Here is a 24,204-nt window from a genome sequence, read left to right as displayed (position 1 = left end):
AGAATGACAACTATAGTTTCTTGAGTGCATTGGACACTCTTAAACTACAAGTTTTCCTTCAAAACTTTTACACAAGACTCTCCTGACCTAAGGGCATCTCGCAAACTTGGTGTGGCTCAAGGGCCTGGCTTGGGCCTTCTTGGGCCTAAGATAAAAGTCCAAGGTTCCCCTGTTTTTCTGGGCAGAAAACGCCCTGACTTGAACTAACTTGTGACACATGGTTCTAACTCATATCCTATGAACTATGGTTGGATAAACTTCTCTGACACTCCCTCTAACTAAGTCCCAACAGGGCCTAATGATGGCCTACCCATGACATGGTCAAATCTCCCTATTTCTAAGTTGCAACAAAACTGTCCCCTGCTGGACAGATTTTGTTATTCTACTTGAGCACCTAACAAAATGACATGCAAACCTCCAACCAACACCTAAAACCTTTTATATACTCCCAATACTAACTTCTGGTGGCTTGGGCCTCAAAGTGCACATTAATGACATGGTCAAAACTCACTCTAAACCTCAGGGTACTAAACTGATTTTCTGCAGAAACTATAACTCTCCTTTCTCCAAAGTCTTGACTTGACAAACTCAACTACCAACAACCCAATACTCAAACCAAGACTTAAACATGGAAATCTACTGAACTAACTCCCTTATTCTCAAAATAACTTTGGGTGGAGATCATCCTTTACCTAAGGTGCAATTATGGCAAAACAAAAGAAACTATACTTCTCAACTCACAAATCATCAAGTTTTTTGAAACAACAAGATATACATTTTTATAAAAGATAACCACGAATTATTACAATGCATCAAGGAGCATTAATCAATATTAAAACCTTATTTCTACTGAGATTGAAGCTCACTAACAAAATCTTTCCAAATGATCAAAATCTTATAATATTCTAAGAGAAATCCACATGCATGCATGTCTTCAGGTTTTGCAAACCAAAACAACATATTTTCTACATATATTCTATCATAAAATTGACATGCAAGCCTAGAATAAGATATACCTAGATGATCACTTAGCATGCAAAGAGTTTTATCAAATATTCACCATAAAATTCAAGCCATTATCACATAAACATGCAAAAATCGAATTAAGCAACAAGAATAGTCTTAAGGACCATTCATTCGGTTCCCATATGGTCATGGCCGAATGAAATGGAAGGGAATGGCCATTTAATCATCAAGAGTTTCCCCTCAAGACTTGGCACTTCTCCATTCCTTGTAGTCCTCTCAAAAACAACCTTAAATCCATAAGAATCAAGATTGTACTTTGAGTTCCAACTAAAACCTTTACATGCAACATTTAAACTTAAACTTTCTACTCAAAACTCTTTGAAATATGAGTGATCATGGTATGGGAATTAATATTTACTTGTATAGAGAGTGGAAGCTTGGTTGAGGATTGAAGAAAAAAAATGGGGAGGGGGGTTTCGGCTAAAAGCCGAGAGTGAAGGGGGAGGAGGGCCGAGAGTGAGAGAGGGAGGAGGGAGGGACGAGAAAGTGTGGTGGTGAGTGGAGTGAATGATCATGTCTTTGCTTGTTTATGGTTTTTGTGTTGCCAAAAGTGAGTGGAATTAAGAATTGACATGATTAGCCTTCCACTTGAACTTGGTTCAATTTGCATGCAAGGGTAAAATTTGGCTTAGGAAATAAGAGTTAGTGGGGTGGTTATTGACTCTTTAACCCTTTTGGATTGAATAGAAGGGATTTGCATGCAAGGATAACTATGTAATTTGCTAATTATAACAATTAACATTTATAAAGATTTATTTTTATAAAATAAAACACAAGTTCAAAAATTATAAAATTTATACCATAAAATAACTTGGATTTTTGGAAATTTTATAAAACCACTTTTGAATTTTGTGAGCAAAATAACTTTTAAAAAGAAATTTACTCAAGGTTTAAAATATTCCTTATAAATCAAAAATAAAAGAAATAAATAAACTTTTGCTTTGAAAAATCATATACCGCATAATGAAAATTTAAGACGCGGAAATTCTCATTCACACAAGCATACAATAGTTGAATATATTGGCATTCGGCTTTATAATTACACCAAATTCACAATTAATATTACACAAAAATGCCAGTTGTAACATCCTCTCCCCCTTAAGGGATTCTGTCCCCAGAATCTAAGAGAACAGATGAGGATACCGGGAACGCATATCAGACTCTCACTCCCAAGTCGATTTTTCGACCTTAGGGTTCCTCCAAAGTACTTTCACTAGCTTTACTGACTTATTTCTAAGGCTCTTCTCTTGCCAGTCGAGTATTTTAACCGGTTGCTCCACAAATGACAGGTCTGCCTGAATTTCTACAGGTTCATATTCTATTATATGGCTAGCGTCAGGATTATACTTCTTAAGCAACGACACATGGAACACATTATGCACATGCTGATACTGAGGTGGTAAGGCCAACTCGTAGGCCACCTTCCCTACTTGATTCAAAATTTCAAAAGGACCTATATATCTAGGTGTTAACTTCCCTTTCTTTCCAAATCTCATCAATCCTTTTCTAGGTGACACCTTCAACAAAACAGCTTCGCCAATTTGGAATTGAACATCCTTACGCGCTGGATCCGCATACTTCCTCTGTCTATCTTGAGTAGCAAGCAACCTTTTCTGAATTAACTTGACTGAGTCATGCAACTGTTGTACCAATTCCGAGCCGAGAATTCTTCCTTCTCCTACTTCATCCCAACTTGTTGGTGATCTACATTTTCGCCCGTACAAAGCTTCGTATGGTGGCATGCCGATACTGGAGTGATAGCTGTTGTTGTAAGAGAATTCAATCAACGGCAAGTGATCGTCCCAGCTTCCTGCAAAATCGATTGCACAACTGCGCAACATGTCTTCAATTGTTTGGATTGTCCTTTCGCTTTGTCCATCAGTCTGCGGGTGGTACGCCGTGCTCATATTCAATTTCGTGCCAAGACATTCCTGAAATTGCTTCCAGAATCTCGAGTTAAATCGGGGATCCCTGTCTGAAACAATTGATACGGGTACTCCATGCCTCAGTACGATTTCACGCACATATAGATGAACCAACTTGTCCAGTGACGACTTCTCGTTAATTGGAAGGAAATGCGCTGACTTCGTAAGGCGAACAACTATAACCCATATTACGTCATGCCCGGATTTCGTTCGCGGTAGTCCCACTATAAAGTCCATAGCAATATTTTCCCACTTCCATTCTGGAATCTTCAGGGGCTGAATTAATCCGCTCGGTCGTTGATGTTTTGCCTTCACTTTCTGACAAGTATAACACTTTGCAACCCATTCTGCCTCGTCTCGCTTCATATTTGGCCACAAAAAGTTCTTCTTTAAGTCTCGATACATCTTGGTACTTCCCGGGTGGATTGAAAATTTCGAATTATGGCCTTCATGGAGGATCTCATTCTTTAATTCAGGTACATGAGGAATCCATATTCTGGAAAAGAACCTTAGTATCCCTTGCTCATCCCTTTGAGTATTAATCTCCTCTCCAGATAACTGATTCTTCTCTTTCTCCATTACTTCTTCTTAACATTTCTTTATCTTTTCCACTAGTGTTGGCTGAAAAGTCATTGCGCGACAAACTTCCTCAACTTTTCCACAATCATAAAGTTCCAGTTCAAATTTCTTGATTTCTTCAGATAACTCCTTTGGTGTTGTCATCTTATTCAATCTCTCCTTCCTACTCAGAGCATCGGCCACAACATTCGCCTTTCCAGGATGGTAATTTATCGAACAGTCATAGTTCTTGATCAATTCCAGCCATCTCCTCTACCTCATATTGAGCTCTTTCTGAGTAAAAATGTACTTTAAACTCCTGTGATCCGTGTAGATTTCACACTTCTCTCCGTAGAGGTAATGTCTCCAAATCTTAAGTGCGAACACTATGGCGGCTAGTTCCAAGTCATGCGTCGGGTACTTTAACTCATGCGGTTTCAACTGTCTTGATGCATATGCGATCACTTTACTGTGTTGCATCAACACACAACCCAAACCCTTATGTGAAGCGTCGCTGAATATTACAAAGTTCCCTTGATCGTCTGGAAGTACTAACACCGGAGCTGTTACCAATTTCTGCTTCAACTCTTAAAAGCTATCCTCACATTCTGCACTCCATTCAAACTTTTGATTCTTTCTGGTTAACTTGGTCAATGGCGTGGCGATTTTCGAAAAATCCTTGACAAACCTTCTGTAGTATCCTGCCAATCCTAGAAAACTTCGCACTTCCGTAGGAGTCTTTGGCCTCTCCCAACTCATAACTGCCTCAATCTTTGCCGGATCCACTTTAACTCCTTCATTTCCAATGACATGCCCCAAAAATTGAACTTCTTTTAACCAAAGCTCGCATTTGGTAAACTTGGCATACAACTTCTCTTGACGAAGTATTTCCAATGCTATCCAGAGGTGCTGCTTATGTTCTTCTTCCGACTTAGAATAAATAAGGATGTCATCAATGAATACCACGACAAATTTGTCCAAATACTTCTTAAATACCCGATTCATCAGATCCATAAATACGGCCGGAGCGTTGGTCAATCCAAACGGCATTACTAGGAATTCATAATGCCCATATCTGGTCCTAAATGCGGTCTTGGGAAAATCTTCTTCCTTGATCTTTAATTGATGGTATCCCGATCTCAAATCAATCTTCGAAAAGCATTTTGCTCCCTTCAACTGGTCAAAAAGGTCATCTATTCTTGGTAGCGGGTAGCGGTTCTTGATCGTTGCCTTATTCAACAACCGATAATCTATGCATAGTCGCATACTCCCATCTTTCTTCTTTACAAACAGAACAGGTGCTCCCCATGGTGACGTACTTGGCCGTATCACTCCCTTATCCAACAATTCTTGTAGCTGGCTCGCCAACTCTTTCATTTCTGCTGGTGCCATCCTATATGGGGCCTTTGAAACTGGTTCCGTGCCTGGAGCAAGGTTGATCTCGAACTCGATTTGTCGATCTGGTGGTAAGCCTGGTAGTTCGTCGGGAAATACATCGGGAAACTCGTTAACTACAGGAATATCTTCTAAGCTAGGGTTGCCTTTTTCTGAATCCACTACATACGCTAGGAACGACTCACAACCTTTTCTAAGTAGCTTCTTGGCCTGAACAATTGTAAGAAATAGTTGCTCTTGTCTCTACCCCTTGAATACTACCTTCTTTCCATTCTTCGTCTTTAAATACACCTTCTTGGTCTTACAATTAATCTGAGCGCTATTTTCCCCTAACCAATCCATTCCTAAAATTATATCAAACTCTCCCAACTTGAAGAGTATCAAGTCGGCTAAAAACTTATACCCCGAAATATCAATCTCACACTTTGGACAAAATTGATTCACAGGAATCTTTTCTTGGTTCACAATTACCATATTTACTACCTCGCTCATAATCAATTTATCACATTGAAGCTTATCAACAAAAGATTCTGATATGAAAGATCTTGTTGCTCCTGAATCAATTAATACTTTAGCTTTGACATTATTGAGTAAAAGTGTACCTGCTATCACCTCCGAATTCTGAACAGCATCCTTCATCTTCAGATCAAATGTCCTTGCTGTTGCTTGCGGGGTTGGTGTAGGTGGTGGAGGTAATGCCAATACCTCAGCTGGCACGCTTGCACTGGTACTTGCCACGTTCATTAAAGCTTTGACTGGTCCGGTTGCCTTGCACTCCCTAGCCATGTGTCCAGCCTTCCCACACTTGTAACACGTAACTCCTGGCTTCGGCATCTTGCACTCATTTGCCAAATGTCCCTTCTGATTGCACCTATAACATGTCATGCTCAGCTTATTACATAATCCAGGGTGCCTTCTTCCACAGTGCTTGCATTTCGGTCTCTGGAACCTGTTTTCTCCAACTTGCCCTTGGCTTTCCTGATTGTTCCCCTTCGATTCTTGCCTTTTACCCAAATTTCCTTTTTTTTGAAAATTTCCGCCCTTCTAGAATCCGATCCTCTTTACATTCTGATCTTGTGAACTTCGCACTTCAGACTTTTCTCCATAAAATGGAACCTTCCTCTTCTTGTTATCCCTTTTCTTCCTTGACTGCGTCCCATTATTCTCAATCAGAGCAGCTTTCTGTACTACTCCCGCGTAAGTTTCAAGCTCAAACATAGCCACTCTATCTCTGATCCAAGGCTTCAATCCTTGTTGAAATTTCTTTGCTTTTTCCTCCTCAGTGCTGGTATACTTCGTCACAAACCTTGACAACTCAGTAAACTTCTTCTCATACTCCAGTACAGTCATGTTCCCTTGCTTCAACTCAAGAAATTTAAGTTCCATCTGATTCTGCATGTACTTAGGGTAATACTTGTCCAGAAATAATTTCTTAAATCTCTCCCAAGAAACCTGTTGAGTGACTTCCATAGCTTTTACTGATTCCCACCAATAGATGACTTCACCCTTCAAGAAGTAAGTAGCATACGGCGTCTTCTGATCGTCTCCTAACTGTACCAACTCAAAAGCCCTTTCCATCTCCTTGATCCATGTGTTAGCTATCACTGGATCAGTGGTATCATGAAATGCAGATGGGTTCACGTTCTGAAAAGCCTTAAAAGTGACAACTTGTCTAGGTGGTACTGGTGGTTCAGGTGGTTGGTGTGGTTCACGGTTATCTTAGTTTTCAATTCGCTGTTGAAGAGTTAGTTGTTGTTGAGCTATAGCATTGGTTTGCTGTTGCAAAGTTTCCAGTAGTCGAAGAATGTTTGAGTCTGTGGTGGATGTGGTTGTTGGGTTCTTCTTTTTGGGAGGCATGATCTTGAAATAAGAGTTATGTTAAAACAGATATGAATGATAAAATGATTTGAGGGTATCGCATGGCATTCTTGTTTACATATGGGGTCAAGTTTCCAAATTAAGCAGATATGGTGATGCATATAAAAACGTAAACTAACAGTGAGAGCAAATGGAACAATAGAACATAATTATTGAAATTTTAAAGGTCACAATACATAGGATTAGGACAAAGTCTGATTCTTGGAATAACAGGCTTATTTAAAGGAAACAACGGAAATAACTGGGGATTCCACAGAGTCTGATAGTACAACAACATGAAAGGTAAACGGAAAGAACTAAGGCTCCACTCCATCTGAACGGGGCTTGGTAGTCTTTTCCTCTCGAAGCGTCTTCACAATGCTCTGGAGCTCATCCGCCACCATCTGAATGACATAATGGCTGGTGCGGTCCCGGTGCGCTGGCATCTCCTCAAGCTTAGTATTGACATACTGAACCAAGGTCTCAAGTCTCGTAGTCATCTGCTCCTTGGGCTTCCCTTTGTAGTTTCGGCTGTCCGGATACACGTTCTTCAGTCGGTCGTACTTGCCCTGAAGCATGTCGAACTCGCGCCTCAACTCAGCATACACAGTGAAAGTAATAGTGTCGTCTGACCCAGAGGATGACGAGGAATGCGCCCTTTGCTGACAACCAATAAGAGGAGTATTAATAATAAATTTACTTAACCTACTCTCTCGCATATTATCTATAACCTACACACATATCCCATAACCTATTTGGGCTGTCCAGGGACTCTAAACCGTGGCTCTGATACCAAAACCTGTCACGCCCCCAACTTAAACAGCAAATTAAATATAGCTATTTCAAAATTTTAACAGAAATAACACAACCAAATCCAAGATCTTACAGTTTAGGGTTTGGAACAGCCCAACACTACCAACTATTACATCTAATTTTAAATACCGATTCCTCACACAAACTACTATCACTTATTCTACCTGAGCTCGAACATAAGCATCAGCATCACAGGTCTTACGGGCAGTCTGCTTGAATCTAACCATAGCTGCTAGCTGTAATATCAGGGTAAAGTAAGGAGTGAGCCAAATGCTCAACAAGTGCTAACAGTACGATACAAAACATAAATCGAGATATACTTTAAAGAATGATAATGGAAAGACATAACCAATGATAACGAGAGATAAAACTATGTGTGATGGCATCATTTTTCTTGTATCAAAACAATTTTAAAATCATGTCTTAATCAAAATCATTTTATGACGCTATGGATTACAGTCGGTGAACAGCCGCGAAGTAATCCCGAACCTCGCTGGGTTCTAAAACATTAATGGGAATCCCTATGCAACTTTTAAGCCTAATATAAGTGTGGAAAGGACTCGCGTCTCAATCCAGATCCACTATTCAAAGAAAACATTTATCCCCCTTTGGGACTGAAAACCCACATTTTATTTATTTCAAAAACTGATGCCGAATTATAACAAAATCTCTTTTAACAGTAAACATTTTTATCAAGGGATTATAGATCAACTCGAAACACGGGAAATATGGTACTAAATCTCAGGGCCATGATTCACAAAACTTTACTCTATTAGGGTAACTAAAAGGTTTTCATATGTAGAAACTTGGACAAGGAAATTTAGTGAGGCTAATGGATAATATGAAGGGGTAATGCCAAACTGGGCTTAAGCAATGGTTTCTCGTCAAGGTACGGGTGTTGGATCATCAATAAGATAAGCTTCATGAATACTAATGGTGTTAAGGTATGAAGAAATGATCTTTAGCTCAGGATATATCAGAATTGTCAAGCTTTAGGATAAGAAAGAGGGGTATCAATCAATGAGGAATCACTTTGATAAATATCTGGCTTTCAGGATTCAAGGTAAGTTTTTATAGGGATTCAGGTATCAGGATGAGATATCAATACTTAGGAATCATCAGCATTTTAATCAAGAGGATCAATCAAGTAATATAACAACTCTTTATTTTATCATGGCATTCAACTATCATGAAAAGACTTTTGAACTACTTGCAATACGTACTCGAGGGTTCATGGCATCTCTATATAACTCAAAGATAAACAAATGATACGCTTGATTTAAATATATCAAAATAACTCAGGATAATTGCATCGATATATATGAACTATTTACAGTGAATTCGAAAGACAGGTTGAATCATTTGCCTTGAGAAAGGCTGGTCTGGTCTGACTGGTAGGAGCAACAATTGGAGCTTCACTCGACCTTTATGGCAAGTTTTCCCTCGACTCGAGATCCTACAATAATAATAATAATCCTCATTATAATATATTCTCACCAACTTAACCTATTTACAACCCGAAATTTAACACGGATGGCACTTAGGCCTATATGCACTTAATTTTATATTCACTTTTAAATTACAAATGTTCACACATAGTCACATAATCACATATCATATATTAATACCAAATAACACCATATATACCATTATGCAACACTAGGCTTGGATGATCTCGACTCACAACTTAAGTCACTTGGTCGCTAAACTAGACAAAGTCTTCTAATTTTGGCTTCCTAACTCGATGTGCCTTTACTAAACTATCCAAAACCTATTGACCCTCACTTGTGCCTTTTATTCTTCGACCTTATACTATCTTACAACTATGGTGGTCGACCTAATACTCACTCCTAAGTGTTCTAAAACTATGTGATAAGTGAAAGTACTCACTGGTGCAAATTTCAGAATGACAACTATAGTTTCTTGAGTGCATTGGACACTCTTAAACTACAAGTTTTCCTTCAAAATTTTTACACAAGACTCTCCTGACCTAAGGGCATCTCACAAACTTGATGTTGCTCAAGGGCCTGGCTTGGGCCTTCTTGGGCCTAAGCTAAAAGTCCAAGGTTCCCCTGTTTTTCTGGGCAGAAAACGCTCTGACTTGAACTAACTTGTGACACATGGTTCTAACTCATATCCTATGAACTATGGTTGGAAAAACTTCTCTGACACTCCCTCTAACTAAGGCCCAACAGGGCCTAATGAGGGCCTACCCATGACATGGTCAAATCTCCCTATTACTAAGTTGCAACAAAACTGTCCCCTGCTGGACAGATTTTGTTATTCTACTTGTGCACCTAACAAAATGACATGCAAACCTCCTACCAATACCTAAAACCTTTTATATACTCCCAATACTAACTTCTGGTGGATTGGGCCTCAAAGTGCACATTAATTACATGGTCAAAACTCACTCTAAACCTCAGGGTACTAAACTGATTTTCTGCAGAAACTATAACTCTCCTTTCTCCAAAGTCTTGACTTGACAAACTCAACTACCAACAACCCAATACTCAAACCAAGACTTAAACATGGCAATCTACTGAACTAACTCCCTTATTCTCAAAATAACTTTGGGTGGAGATCATCCTTTACCTAAGGTGCAATTATGGCAAAACAAAAGAAACTACACTTCTCAACTCACAAATCATCAAGTTTTTTGAAACAACAAGATATACATTTTTATAAAAGATAACCACGAATTATTACCATGCATCAAGGAGCATTAATCAATATTAACACCTTATTTCTACTGAGATTGAAGCTCACTAACAAAATCTTTTCAAATGATCAAAATCTTATAACATTCTAAGAGAAATCCACATGCATGCATGTCTTCGGGTTTTGCAAACCAAAACAACATATTTTCTACATATATTCTATCATAAAATTGACATACAAGCCTAGCATAAGATATACCTAGATGATCACTTAGCATGCAAAGAGTTTTATCAAATATTCACCATAAAATTCAAGTCATTATCACATAAACATGCAAAAATCGAATTAAGCAACAAGAATAGTCTTAAGGACCATTCATTCGGCTCCCATATGGTCATGGCCAAATGAAATGGAAGGGAATGGCCATTTAATCATCAAGAGTTTCCCCTCAAGACTTGGCACTTCTCCATTCCTTGTAGTCCTCTCAAAAACAACCTTAAATCCATAAGAATCAAGATTGTACTTTGAGTTCCAACTAAAACCTTTACATGCAACCTTTAAACTTAAACTTTCTACTCAAAACTCTTTGAAATATGAGTGATCATGGTATGGGAAGTAACATTTACTTGTATAGAGAGTGGAAGCTTGGTTGAGGATTGAAGAAAAAAAAAATGGGGAGGGGGGTTTCGGCTAAAAGCCGAGAGTGAAGGAGGAGGGCCGAGAGTGAGAGAGGGAGGAGGGAGGGAGGAGAAAGTGTGGTGGTGAGTGGAGTGAATGATCATGTCTTTGCTTGTTTTATGATTTTTGTGTTGCCAAAAGTGAGTGGAATTAATAATTGACATGATTAGCCTTCCACTTGAACTTGGTTCAATTTGCATGCAAGGGTAAAGAAGGTATTTGGCTTAGGAAATAAGAGTTAGTGGGGTGGTTATTGACTCTTTAGCCCTTTTGGATTGAATAGAAGGGATTTGCATGCAAGGATAACTATGTAATTTGATAATTATAACAATTAACATTTATAAAGATTTATTTTTATAAAATAAAACACAAGTTCAAAAATTATAAAATTTATACCATAAAATAACTTGGATTTTTGGAAATTTTATAAAACCACTTTTGAATTTTGTGAGCAAAATAACTTTTAAAAAGAAATTTACTCAAAGTTTAAAATATTCCTTATAAATCAAAAATAAAAGAAATAAATAAACTTTTGCTTTGAAAAATCATATACCACATAATGAAAATTTAAGACGCGGAAATTCTCATTCACACAAGCATACAATAGTTAAATATATTGGCATTCGGCTTTATAATTACACCAAATGCACAATTAATATTACACAAAAATGCCGGTTGTAACATGAGACATACTAAATGCAGTAAAATAAGGATTATTAATATATGGCTTGTTTGCAAAATGTGCATGGGGATTCTGATGAGACATAACAGGCATAGCATGCAGAGGTGACATAGACATGTTAGGCATGGAGGGATTTGAAGGCATGGGAGCATTTTTAACAGATTTGCAATTATCAGACAGGTGATTAACACTTTTATAATACACACAGCTTTTTCTAGGAGCATACCTATCAGGTGTGTAATTGTTATGTTTATTAATCCCTACCTTCCCATTTCTTTTAGATTTTCTTTTAGTTTCCTTCTTATCCTCAACCAACTTAAACCTATTTTTCAGCTGATCTAAAGTCATGTGTCCTATATTCACCTTACTGGCATCTTTGGATGTGCTAGCTCCTTCTTTGACAAAGTTCTTGAGAGTTGAACCATCCTTCTTATTGAGATTTTTATTTTTGAAATTACTTGCCTGTTTTAATTGATGAGCCTTCAACGGATGCTCCTTTTCTTCCTTCAACGGATAACTTTCATCATCCGTTGATTCCACATTCATTGACAATCCATCAATTAATTCCAACTCCTTTTTGTTTTTCTTCCAGGCATCCTCACAGAATGATTCAATTCCCTGAACCTTGGCAATCTGAACACTAACATCCCTAGATGTTTTCCAGGCCTTGATTACCTCTTGCCCACTTTCTAACTATTTAGAAAGAATTTCTACTTTCTTAACAGCTTCTTCTAGTTCACTCTCAACAGTCAAGCATTTAAGTTTAATCTTTTCAAGCTCAATTACCTGATCCTCTAACACAGCATTCCTATCACTTAAAAACACATTATTCTCTTTGATCCTAGTGTTTTCCTTGACTAGTGATTTAAGGGAAACTCGCAAATGATATAATTCATTGGACATATCATTTATGGCTTCATTGCATTCATTTTTAGAAAGCTGAGAGAGATCAGTAGTAATTACCTGGTTGCTTGATTAACTAGTTTCATTTTCATTAGAATTAGCCATCAGGGCTAGGTTGACATATTCCATATCATCATCTTCATTGACTCCATCTGCTGCCCAATCATCTTGAGTGAGAAAAGCTCTTTCCTTTTGTTTGAGCAAATCAAAATACTTCTTTTTGTAATCAACTTGCTCAAATTTCTTCTTATCAGAGGTTGGCTTCCTACACTCACTTGCAAAGTGTCCACTAATGCCACAGTTATAACATTTGAACTTGGATTTGTCCACCATGTTTTTGTTTGACTTAGTGAATTTTGTATTTTTCCTGAACTTCATCTTTGCAAACCTCCTGGATAGAAAAGCCAGATGTTCATCAACATCATCAGAGTCATCCTGACTGGATTTGTTTTCATCCTCAGCTACTTGCTCTTTACCCTTGCTTGATTCTGATTTGCTTGTGCCAATTTTGAGACTTGGCATTGTCTTCTCCTCATTCCTGGTTTCAACCTTCTCACTGTCAGCTATAAGTACAACTGGTCCTCCTTTTCTCTTCCCCTTTTCCAACAGCTCATCTTGCTCCATCTGAAGTTCATATGTCTTCAAAATTCCATATAATCTTTCAAGTGTGAAGTCCTTATAATCTTAAAAAATTTCTTAGAGAAGCAGTCATAGGCTTCCATTCCTTTGGTAGAGACCTTAGAAATTTTAAATTGGAGTCCTTAACTTGGTACACTCTTCCATACAACTTCAATCCATTCAATAGTTTCTGAAATCTGTTGAAGGTATCATTCAATGATTCTCCTTCTTCAGAATGAAAATATTCATACTATTGAATGAGAAGCTGCATTTTGTTTTCTCTAACTTGCTCAGTGCCTTCACAGATAAGCTGCACAGTATCCCAAATTTCCTTAGCAGTTTGGCTGTTAATGACATTGTCAAACATATCTTGATCTAAGCCATTAAACAGAATGTTCATGGCTTTCTTGTCCTTGTGAACCTCTTCAATATCTTCAACAGTCCATTCTGCTTTTGGCTTGGGAATAGACTGTCCAACAGCAACTGTTGCAGTAGCAGCTGTGGCCACCTTGTGAGGGATGTGAGGACCATTTTCAATACAGTTGATGTAGCTTTCAACTTGAGAGAGAAGATGTAAATGCATCTTCACTTTCCAGTGATGATAGTTATCTCTTTCCAAGATTGGAATCTTTACACCAATATCCTTCTTACTCATAATGTTAGCAGAATAGATCTTTAAACTCTTTGTATGTTAAGAGCTTGCTCTGATACCAATTGTTATTCCCAGTGGACTAACAATGAGATTTACAGAAGGGGGGTTGAATTAAATCTCAAAACTTTTTCAAGTTTTGAGTAGTTTCTAAGGCTAAGTGTTTTAGTGAGCAAATGTGTGTGAATGGCTTGAAGCTAATACAGACAGAAATATATATTCAAACACAAATGTATAGAACACAAAGAACTTAAAAACTTTTCTGGTGGATTTGTTGTTCCACCAGAAATGTGTTATTTCAGAAAATCTGTGATTCAAGGAATTAAATCACAGCTGCTTCCTAGTACAAACTAGATGATTTTCTCTCTGGATTTTTTTAAACAGCTCTGGAAAATTCACATCTAATTACTAGCTGCTACTTGGTTTATATATGACCAAGTTTACAAGTGAAGACAAAACTGTAAAATACAATTAAAAAGGCTCTTCACATGTTTCTTCTTCATTTCTCTATCCAATGCAATTTAGGCTTAGCTGTTAATCTTTGAATACTTCTTTGTTTACACCAGAATGGAAATGCTGCATTTTCTTGATTCCTCCTAGAGGCTTCCACATTCTAGTTTGTCTCTGTCAACCAATGTGCCTATGTCAGCTTATGAATTGTCACTATCAACTGCTAATGAACTAAGCATCTGTTGAAGCTTTCATCCGTTGATGCATTAGCAGTTGAAGTCTTTATCCGTTGAAGCACTTATCCGTTGATGGATATTATCCGTTGAAGCTTTAGAGACATCGGTTGAAGCTTTGTTTCTTATCCGTTGAAGGTCTTCAATATTAGTTGATACTTCTTCACTTATACAAAATTACAAGGCATGAAATATTTACAATTAACCCTCCTATTTGCATATCCACTAGTAGTCAACAGGACTGATAATTTCCTACAACATCTAAGAATTACAACTTGAATCCAGAGAATTAAATGTGCTACAATACTAAACTTATTGCTAAGTAAAGCTACTCCTTCAATGGATAGCCAAGATGGTCTTATCCGTTGAGGCTACAAACACTAGATTACTACTTAAGTGTTTTGTATAACTTATCATCAAACTAATACACATATTCCTAACAATTATATTACAATATTTGGAAGTCTCTTGAAATTTTAAATCATTAATAAATCACAAGTTCATGCATTTACCTTGCGTGTATCACTCGCAGATAGATAGAATGGGACAACAGGATTCTTCTGTAGAGGATGAGGTCCGGTATCGATATAATAGCGTCATCTTGCACTACAGGAAGTCATTTATTCAAGAAAACGCTCAAAGATACATATGCTTATTGTCATCATACAGGACGAGGCTACATGAGCTTTACTAAGGAGTGGGAAGATGCAGAAGAACGAGGGCGTTCCTCAAATGATATTTTACATGCTATTGTCGGTACCAAGTCAAATTCTTTGTATAGACAGTAGTAGAATATATGAATGGATATGTGTAGTACTTGATATTTGGATTAGATGAATCTGTTGTACCTGATGTTTGAATATTGATTGTTAGATTTATAGATGACTGGTATTATATAGCAATTGGTTTTGGTACTTCATTTATTTTTGGAATCTATAGTTTTAAAATATACATTAATAAAACAGGTACAAACATCATTACAATGGAAAATGATGTCTGTCAAAGCTTAATACATCAGTTCTAGTGGACCATTAACATCAGTAAAAACTGATGTTAAATACTACAATAACAAAAATCTTAAAACAAAAAACTGATGTTATTAAGTATTATAGACATCAGTTTATTACAAATAGACATCGGTTACCAATTAAGAACCGATGTCAAAGGTATTGTTAACATCAGTTTTTGATGAAAACTGTTGTTACCGGTACTAGTAACATCAGTTTATTGGTTAAATTGAAAGATTTTGCTTAGCTCACATATATTTAAATTGATAAAAATATCATATTCTGATGATATATGAAGATTAGATATGCATGAGAAATTTAATATCAAGATATAGAAATCGGTTTTAAACAAAGAACTGATCTTGTATGTTGTATTTAACATCAGTTTAAAACCGATGTTAAATGGGGGGGTCTTTAACATCACCCACGAAGACATCAGATTTTTGCATTCATAGACATCGATTTTTAGCCGATGTCTATTGACGTTTTTCTAGTAGTGTATATTTATTGAAGAACTGTTCTTAAAATTTAAAAGAAGCCAGAATTACATTTAACCCCTCTTCTGTAATTCTTGTTTAGATTGTTTGGGAATAACAATTGGTATTATAGCAAGCTCTTAAAGAACAAATAATTTATAGATCACAACAACTAACAAGATGAGCAGAAGAGATGTTGGAGTAAAGATTCCATTTCTGGACAAAGACAACTATCACCATTGGAAGGTGAAGATGCACCTACATCTCCTATCTCAAGATGAAGCATATGTGGACTGTATTGAGAAAGGTCCACATGTCCCTATAAGAGCTGCTACAGGAAATGAAGCATATGTCCCAAAGCCTAGAGCAAAATGGTCTGATCCAGATATTGAACTAGTTCATAAGGATAAGAAGGCCATGAACATTTTGTTTAATGGTGTTGATGGTGACATGTTTGGTAACATCATTAACTGCAAAACTGCTAAGGAGGTATGGGACACAATACAAGTTATTTGTCATGTAACTGAGCAGGTAAGGGAAAATAAAATACAACTCTTGATTCAGCAATATGAGCTTTTCCATAGTGAATAAAGTGAGTCACTCACTGATATTTTCAGTAGATTTCAAAAACTACTGAATGCTCTAAAGTTGTATAGAAGGGTCTATCAAACAAAGGACTCAAACCTCAAATTCCTTAGATCTCTGCCACAGGAATGGAAGCCTATGATAGTCTCATTGAGAAATTCTCAAGATTACAAGGAGTTCACCTTGGATAGATTGTATGGGATTCTAAAGACCTATGAACTTGAAATAGAAAAAGATGAGAAGTTGGAGAAAGGAAGAAAGAAAGGAGGTTCCATTGCATTAATTGCTGAGCAAGGAAAGTAGAAGGAGATAAAGGTTGAATCTATTGAATCTGCACCAAACCCTAGAGTTTGTGAAGGCAAGGGAAAAGGGCTAGTAGCTGAATATGAAGACAATCTTAGTCAAGATGACATGGATGACATAGATGAGCATCTTGCTTTTCTATCCAGGAGATTTTGCGAAGCTCAAATTCAAGAAGAATTTTGGAGCAGCCAAGTCAAACAGAAACATGGTTGATAAGTCCAAATTCAAATGTTTCAAGTGTGGCTTGGCAGGTCATTTTGCAAGTGAATGCAGAAAGTCTGACTTTGGCAAAAAGAAGTTTGAGCCTGTTGATTATAAACAGAAATATTTTGAGTTGCTCAAATAAAAAGAAAGAGCTTTCATCACAAATGAAAATGACTGGGCTGCAGATGAATTAGAAGAGGATGAAGATACAAGCTATGTCAATCTAGCACTTATGGCCAAATCATATGAAACTTAGGTCAGTTCATCAAGTAATCAGGTAATTACCACTAATCTAGCACATTTATTTAAAGTTGAGTGTAATGATGCCATAAATGACATGTTTACTGAATTATATCATATGCGTGTTACACTCAAATCTCTCACTAAAGAAAACACTAAACTTAAAGAGAACAATCTATTTTTAAGTGAAAGAAATATTGTGTTAGAAACTTAATTTGTTGAGTTTGAAAAACTGAAAATAGAGTGCAAGATTGCCAAAGATGAATTGACTGAATCCTTAAAGAAAGATGATATTTTAAGAAAGCAGCTTGAATGAGAACAGGAAGTAATTAAGGCATGAAAATCATCTAGAGATGTCCATGCTCAAATTACTAAAGTTTAAGGTATCGAATCCTTCTGTGATGCAGCCTGGAAAAAGAGCAAGGAAAAACTTGATTCTAATTTGGTTGAAGGACTTTCAACGGATGTGGATTCGACGGATGATTAACATTATCCGTCGAATAATCACAAGGATTATCCGTCGAAAGACAATGAGCCACATTCGTTGAATGAAAGTAAACCAGTCTGCAAAGCCAAGCTGGCTAAATTAAATGAAAAATATGGATCAGTTTCTAAGAACTTTGTTCCAGGAGAAACAAGTCAAGTGAAACAGAACAAAAGAGTCAATGTAGGGCATCTGTCCATTAAGCAATTAAATGACAGATTATAGAGAATTGAAGTGAAAGAAGAGTATAAAAGGAAAAACAATAGAAATGGGAAAATAGGAATTAACAAACATAACAATTACAAACCTGATAAATATGCACCAATAAAAATATGTGTTAAGTGTGGTAGTGTTAATCATTTGTCTGTTAATTGCAAACTTGTTATGCCTGCTTCCATGTCTGCACCTCCTTCATTTCCCAATATGCCTACAATTCCTGTGAATATTATGCCTGCACACAATTTGAATGCACAGTTTGCCAATATGCCATTTACACAAAATCCATACTATGTTTGCACAGAATATGCCTTTCCATGTTAACCAGCCTGTGCATGATAATTCTGCAATGATGAATGGTTTTAAGGGTTCTACTCAATTGACTAAAGATGAACTTCAAATGTCTAAGTCAAATGAGGACAAGCCTAAGAAACCTAAGAAAAAGGCTAACAAAATAGGACCCAAGGAAACTTGGGTACCAAAATCAACTTGATTTAATTTTATTGTGTGCAGGGAAACAGAAAGAATCTTTGGTATTTGGATAGTGGGTGCTCAAGGCACATGACTGGAGATTCTACCCTGCTCATTAAGTTCAAGAAAAGAGTTGGCCCAAGTATCACTTTTGGAGATGACAGCAAGGGTTATACTGTGGGATATGGCTTGATTTCAAAGGATAATGTCATCATTGAGGAAGTTGCCCTAGTGGATTGTTAGGTCACACAACACTGTAGAAGGGGGTTGAATACAGTGTAAAATACAATCAAATCGATTTCGAACACAAGTAACAGTAAATAGATATATTCAAAATAATAAACTCTGTTACAATGGAATTGTTCTCTCTCAGTGATGAACAAATATCACGAGAGCTGCTAGGTTACAATGTATGATCTTCTCGATAATGATAACACATATAGTGTAAACCTATGTCTGTGTTTTTATAGTACACAGTTACAAGATAACTTCTAATTGATATGGAATATAATTATATCTCCTAAAATATATCAATTAGATATCTTATACAAGTCTTTAAGTCCTCTAACTCTTTCCATGCATATCTTCTTTTTGTATTAGTCTCGATCTTCTTTCCTGTAAATCAGCTTCCTTCCTTAACTGTTAGTCCTCCAGTACTTAAGTTCTGATATCCATCATCTGATATTATCTTCTGATAATCTAAGTCCTGATATCCTTAAGTTCTGAATTCCAGTAAGTACTGATTCCAGTAAGTACTAATATTTCCTGTTTGTTAAGTTCTGAAAACTCAACATGAAACATATTAGACATGACATCTCAAATATATCTAACAATCTCCCCCAACTTGTAAATTATGCAAAATATACAAGTTAATAGATTTGATGATGTCAAAAACATTTAAGTTCAAATGCAATAAGAGTTTAGTAAGGCTATTAACTACAACTTACAGTCCTTTTAGCTTTACCAACTTCACTGGATCAATTTGAATCCATAATGATTCTTAACAAAATCTCTTACCGGCTTGTCTTCAGCTTTCCTCAGAATTTCAACTAACTGTGCTTTGACCTGCATCAGTTCTTCATCTTTACTATCACCAATTTGATAAATGGTTGTTCTGAGAGCTTGAATTGATGTTCTTTCAAGTCCATCACCCAGTCTGATAACTCTAGGATGTAAAGAGTTTTCATTATAACATAAGCATCTTCCTTTCAGAATAACTTCCACCTTAGCAGAATTCTTCAGCATAGGAATTTCTCTTCCATTATCTTCGGTAATTATTGGTATATACTGAGAAGTCTTTGTACCAGAGATTTTTAATAGATTTCTTATAGCCTTCAAAATGTATTCTGACCATCTTCTTGTAACATCAGATTTTACTTCCAGAAGATAGTGAATATGTTGAAGTTCTCTGACAGACTTCTTTAATACATCAGTATCAGCTAGTCTGTAAGTTAATCCTTCATAGAGAAATAAAATCAATTTCTCCTTTAGAGTTTCCTTATCATGAGCATCTATCAAGATTTGAGCAGACAACACCTTGTCAAGGTGCTTTTGTTTGATTTGTTCATATGGTTTGTCTGTCAACATGAAAGGATCTCTTAGAGTAACTTCTACTCATGTTTGTATTTTCTCTTCATCAGAACCTAATCCATCTTTATCTCTAGGTTGCTTGGATCTCAATCCAAATGTTGCGAGTTGATTCATCAAGAGATTGGATTTTGGTTCAACTGGAGTAGCTTTCCTCGATAACAGCTTCTTCTTATCAGCAATTGTCATCTTTTCCAAATTAACTTGATCGGAATTGTTGTTTCTTCTGTAGCTTGTTGTTCTTTATTCTGAACAACTTGAGCAGTGTTAGAGGTTGTTTTAGATTCTTCAATTATCTTTCTTTTCTTTAGAATTTGAACAGTTTCATCTTCTATCAAATCATCATCATGCACTGTAGTTTGATAGACTGGAATGGAAGAACTTATCTTTTTCTCAATCTTTAAAGGTTCACCAACCTTTTCTTTTACTTTTGACTTAGGATCAATTTCAGTTTGTGATCTAGTCTTGGACTTTGAAGTCTCAGAATTTGACTTTTCCTTGATCACGATACCTTTTTCCTTAGTCCTTGAAGGTTTCTTTGTATCAGAAGCTTTAGATTTAAAATTTGTCTTCTCAACAGCAAATCTAGCTTCTTCCTCCTTAAGAGTTTTCAAATCTATTCCTGAATTTTGTTTCAGAAGTAATCTTCTAGTTATCTTCTCATTAAGTGTCTGTATTTTAGGATTTTTGTAATAAACAGTAGTCTGCTTCCCCTTTAACTTCAGAGTTTGTAAAAACTTCTGGGAGTCTTTAGATCCTGACCGAATCAGAATATCAGAACTTCGCATCATACTTTGTTTATCAGAACTTGACTTCAGACTTTTAGAATTCACAGCATCAGAACTTGACTTGTTCTGTGTAGAAGATTTTCCTTGAACTTTTCCTTGACCTCTACTCTTATCAGAGTTTCCCTGGTCATCACCTTTATCATCCTTTCTCTTCAGTATTTCAGTAGGTGAGCATTTGGACTTAACTACCTTCTCCCCCTTTTTGGCATCATCAAGAAGTAAGAGAGAAAGAAGAAGTTCAACTGAAGATTGGATTTCTTCCAATTGAGCTTTCTGAGAAACTTGGTTAGCCAGGACCTCATCAATTTGGGCATGTTGCTTCTCTTGAATCTTCTCAATGGCTTCAATTTTCTCAAGAGTAGGTCTGATATATCTATTCTTATCAAGCTTAAGCTGTAGATCTAGCTTATCAGCATGTTGCTTTAGTGTATCAACCTTCTCATAAGTAGAAGAATGTAGACCTTGAAGATGTTTGGTAGATAGAGCAGTGATCTTGAGTTGTGTCATTAAATCAACATTTGTGAGCAACTCATCAGCTTTAGCAATATGCTCTGTCAGAATGTTAGAACTTGGAATGAAATCAGTGTCATTCCACTTCTTGGTCCACTCCACACCTCTGTGAGTATCCTCCCAAGGAATAGGTGCTTCCTTTTCAACAAATTTATTCCCCAATTCTTCCTTTCTTAGTATAGGAACTGGAGTCTTAGCAGAATCACTGTCTTCAGAACTTGAGGAAGACTCATTATGTTTTGACAGCACAACAGTGTGTGAAGCAACTGGAGATTCAGGAACAGCTTCATTTAAATTCTGAACATCAGAATTTATCTCCAGAGCTGGTGTGATTGATGTAGATGATATCTCAACATTTAAAATTGGAAAATGAGTTAAAAATTATTGAGCTTCTGTAGATGGAGCTTCCATATAAAGAACATTTGGTATATTCAAATTATGAATATCTATTTCAGAATTTTCTATTTGTTCTTTAGCATCATCTGTAGCTTTAATAGTAGAGACAGGAGGGGTTACAATTGTATCAGTAGCAGTGTCTTTGGCTTGAGCTGGAAGGGCTTCAATAACAATTGGTTCTTGTGAGATCAGAGATTCATGATCCCCTTCCTCAGCTTCTTCAGTATCTTCTGATGGAGCCTTAGCCAAATACCTCCTAGCCTTCATTTTCTTTAATCTCTTTGCCAATGAAGGAGTTGCTTTAGCAGCTTCAGAACTTACAGATTTCTTTTTCAAAGTATCAGAACTTTGAGCTGCAGTTTCTTTCTGAGAAGTAACATTCTCAGCTCCAACTTTCACAGGTTGTGATGCATGAACCCATGCTTCAATTGTTTCCTCAAATCAACAAAATTTATTATTGACCATAATTGTCATCAAAACATTCATCAATGGATAAAGTTGAAAATAGATGAAGTAAAGATTAACAAATTGCAATTAAAACATGCACAGTCACATAATTTGAGAAACAGAGACTAAATCTTGCAATTAAAGGAAATTTCATTAATATATCAAACGAGTACATTTCATGAAATTTATCGATTACATGCAAAAATTACAAGATAGTCCTATTCTAAGATTCTTAACATCAACAGCCTTAGTCCTAGTCTAAGAATACCTAACGACTAGTTCCTCCTGTTGTTGACAAAGAGCACTGCAAGACAGATGATCCGTTCTTGCTGAAGGAGAGCTTGTCTCCTTTCTTCTTCCAATCGATCAAGATGGAGCTGGTAGTCCATCGAAAAGAACAAGAGGTCTGTGTGAACCTCTTGTGGAACAGAGTTCCAGAGCTCTTCAGGAATGGCGGTGACATGCCACTCCCGTTGCTAGTCATCACAACTCAACTCTATATTAAAAGTTTCATAGTTCATGAACAAGTTGAAAAGAACCATTTTTGTTTATGGAGAAGAAAAATGAGAGAATTAAAAGAGAGAGTGAGTTTGTGAGAAAGTGGAAGATGATTTGGCTGGGATGAAAAGTCGGTTTAAACAGCCAATGGAATACCAAGGAACGCGAGGACTATTTAACGATTTAGAGTAAAAATAATGATGCCTCGACTCCCTAGACCGATGTGTAATAATAACAGTCAGTAAAAAGTTAAAGCAAGAGTTAATGAGCACGTAAAATAAACAAGAATTATTATGCCCATGCAGTTTTTCAAGACAAACACGTTTACAACTAACCCTTAATGATTATGACTGTTTTTATTTTACCCAAATATATTCTGATTTAAATATGACTGTTTCAGTTTTTACCACAAATAAGTCAAGTAAAGAATAATGCCACGTAAGCATCAAGGATTCCATCAGGATTTAATATCAGAACTTAACTTATATCCGAATTTAGCAGTTATCAGAATATGGCTTCTGAACTCAAAAAGTGAATATCTTTTTCTGTGATTCTTCATACAAATACTGACTTGTTTTCTTCAGAGTTTAATCATCAGAACTGCCATCAGAACTTTTCCTCAGAATTTATGCAAATGACACTTAACTGTTTGTCAAAAACAACTTAATCACCACAGTAATTTTCACTATTCATATGGAGTGAAAGTGTGTGCATTCAGCAGAATATCAGATAAAGATTAAAGTCTGATAAACTTCAGTACATCTTAGAAATAAGGCATAACTCAGAAAAGTGCTTAAAATCTGTCATCAATCATGAAGTCTACTATACAACAAATTTATGCAAGAGTCCACCTCAACTGTTTTTGCTAATTTTATGCTTCTTTTGAAATTCCTTTTTACAGTGGCTTCTCAGTGTAAGTGAGTCACGACTGCTTATCAGAATTTATGCAGTTGTCATAGTATTTCTCCAGTAATCAGAGAATGTGAAAAGTCACCAAGAAAATTTATTTGCTTTTCTACTGCATATTACTTAATACCAGCAATGCACTTGGGTCTTCCCTTCCACATATTTACTCTAGATCTCAAAGGAGTACCTGACTTTTATTTTCTTTTCTTTTGATAAGTGAGGCTTATCAGCATTTAGTTCATTCTTAAGATTTACTGACATCAGAATCTAACAGATAAGAAGAAAGAATCTAGTTTGTGACTTAGTAATAAGATACACAAAGTAAACTTGACTAAGCTCAAAATCAGAATTTGCTTGTGTTAATGAGTTTCCACATAAATAACTACTTGAAACATGGGATCTCTAGTATATTAAAGACTACTGGGTCAGCATCTATCACAGTTATCCTCATTGGATTAAATAGTCACAGAATATTCAAAACACTATCAGAGTCTAAAGATCCACATCAGATAACAATCAGTATTTAATGAATTTCAATTAAATAACAGATTTCATGAAGATAAGATAATCTGTAAACACTGATCATAAAGTCTGATGCATGAGAACAAAAACTAAGCAGATTTAGAGAATGAACCTGA

This window comes from Apium graveolens, chromosome 5, assembly GCF_009905375.1.
Source record: "Apium graveolens cultivar Ventura chromosome 5, ASM990537v1, whole genome shotgun sequence".
NCBI lineage: Eukaryota > Viridiplantae > Streptophyta > Magnoliopsida > Apiales > Apiaceae > Apium > Apium graveolens.
Note: the sequence above shows the minus strand (reverse complement) of the source record.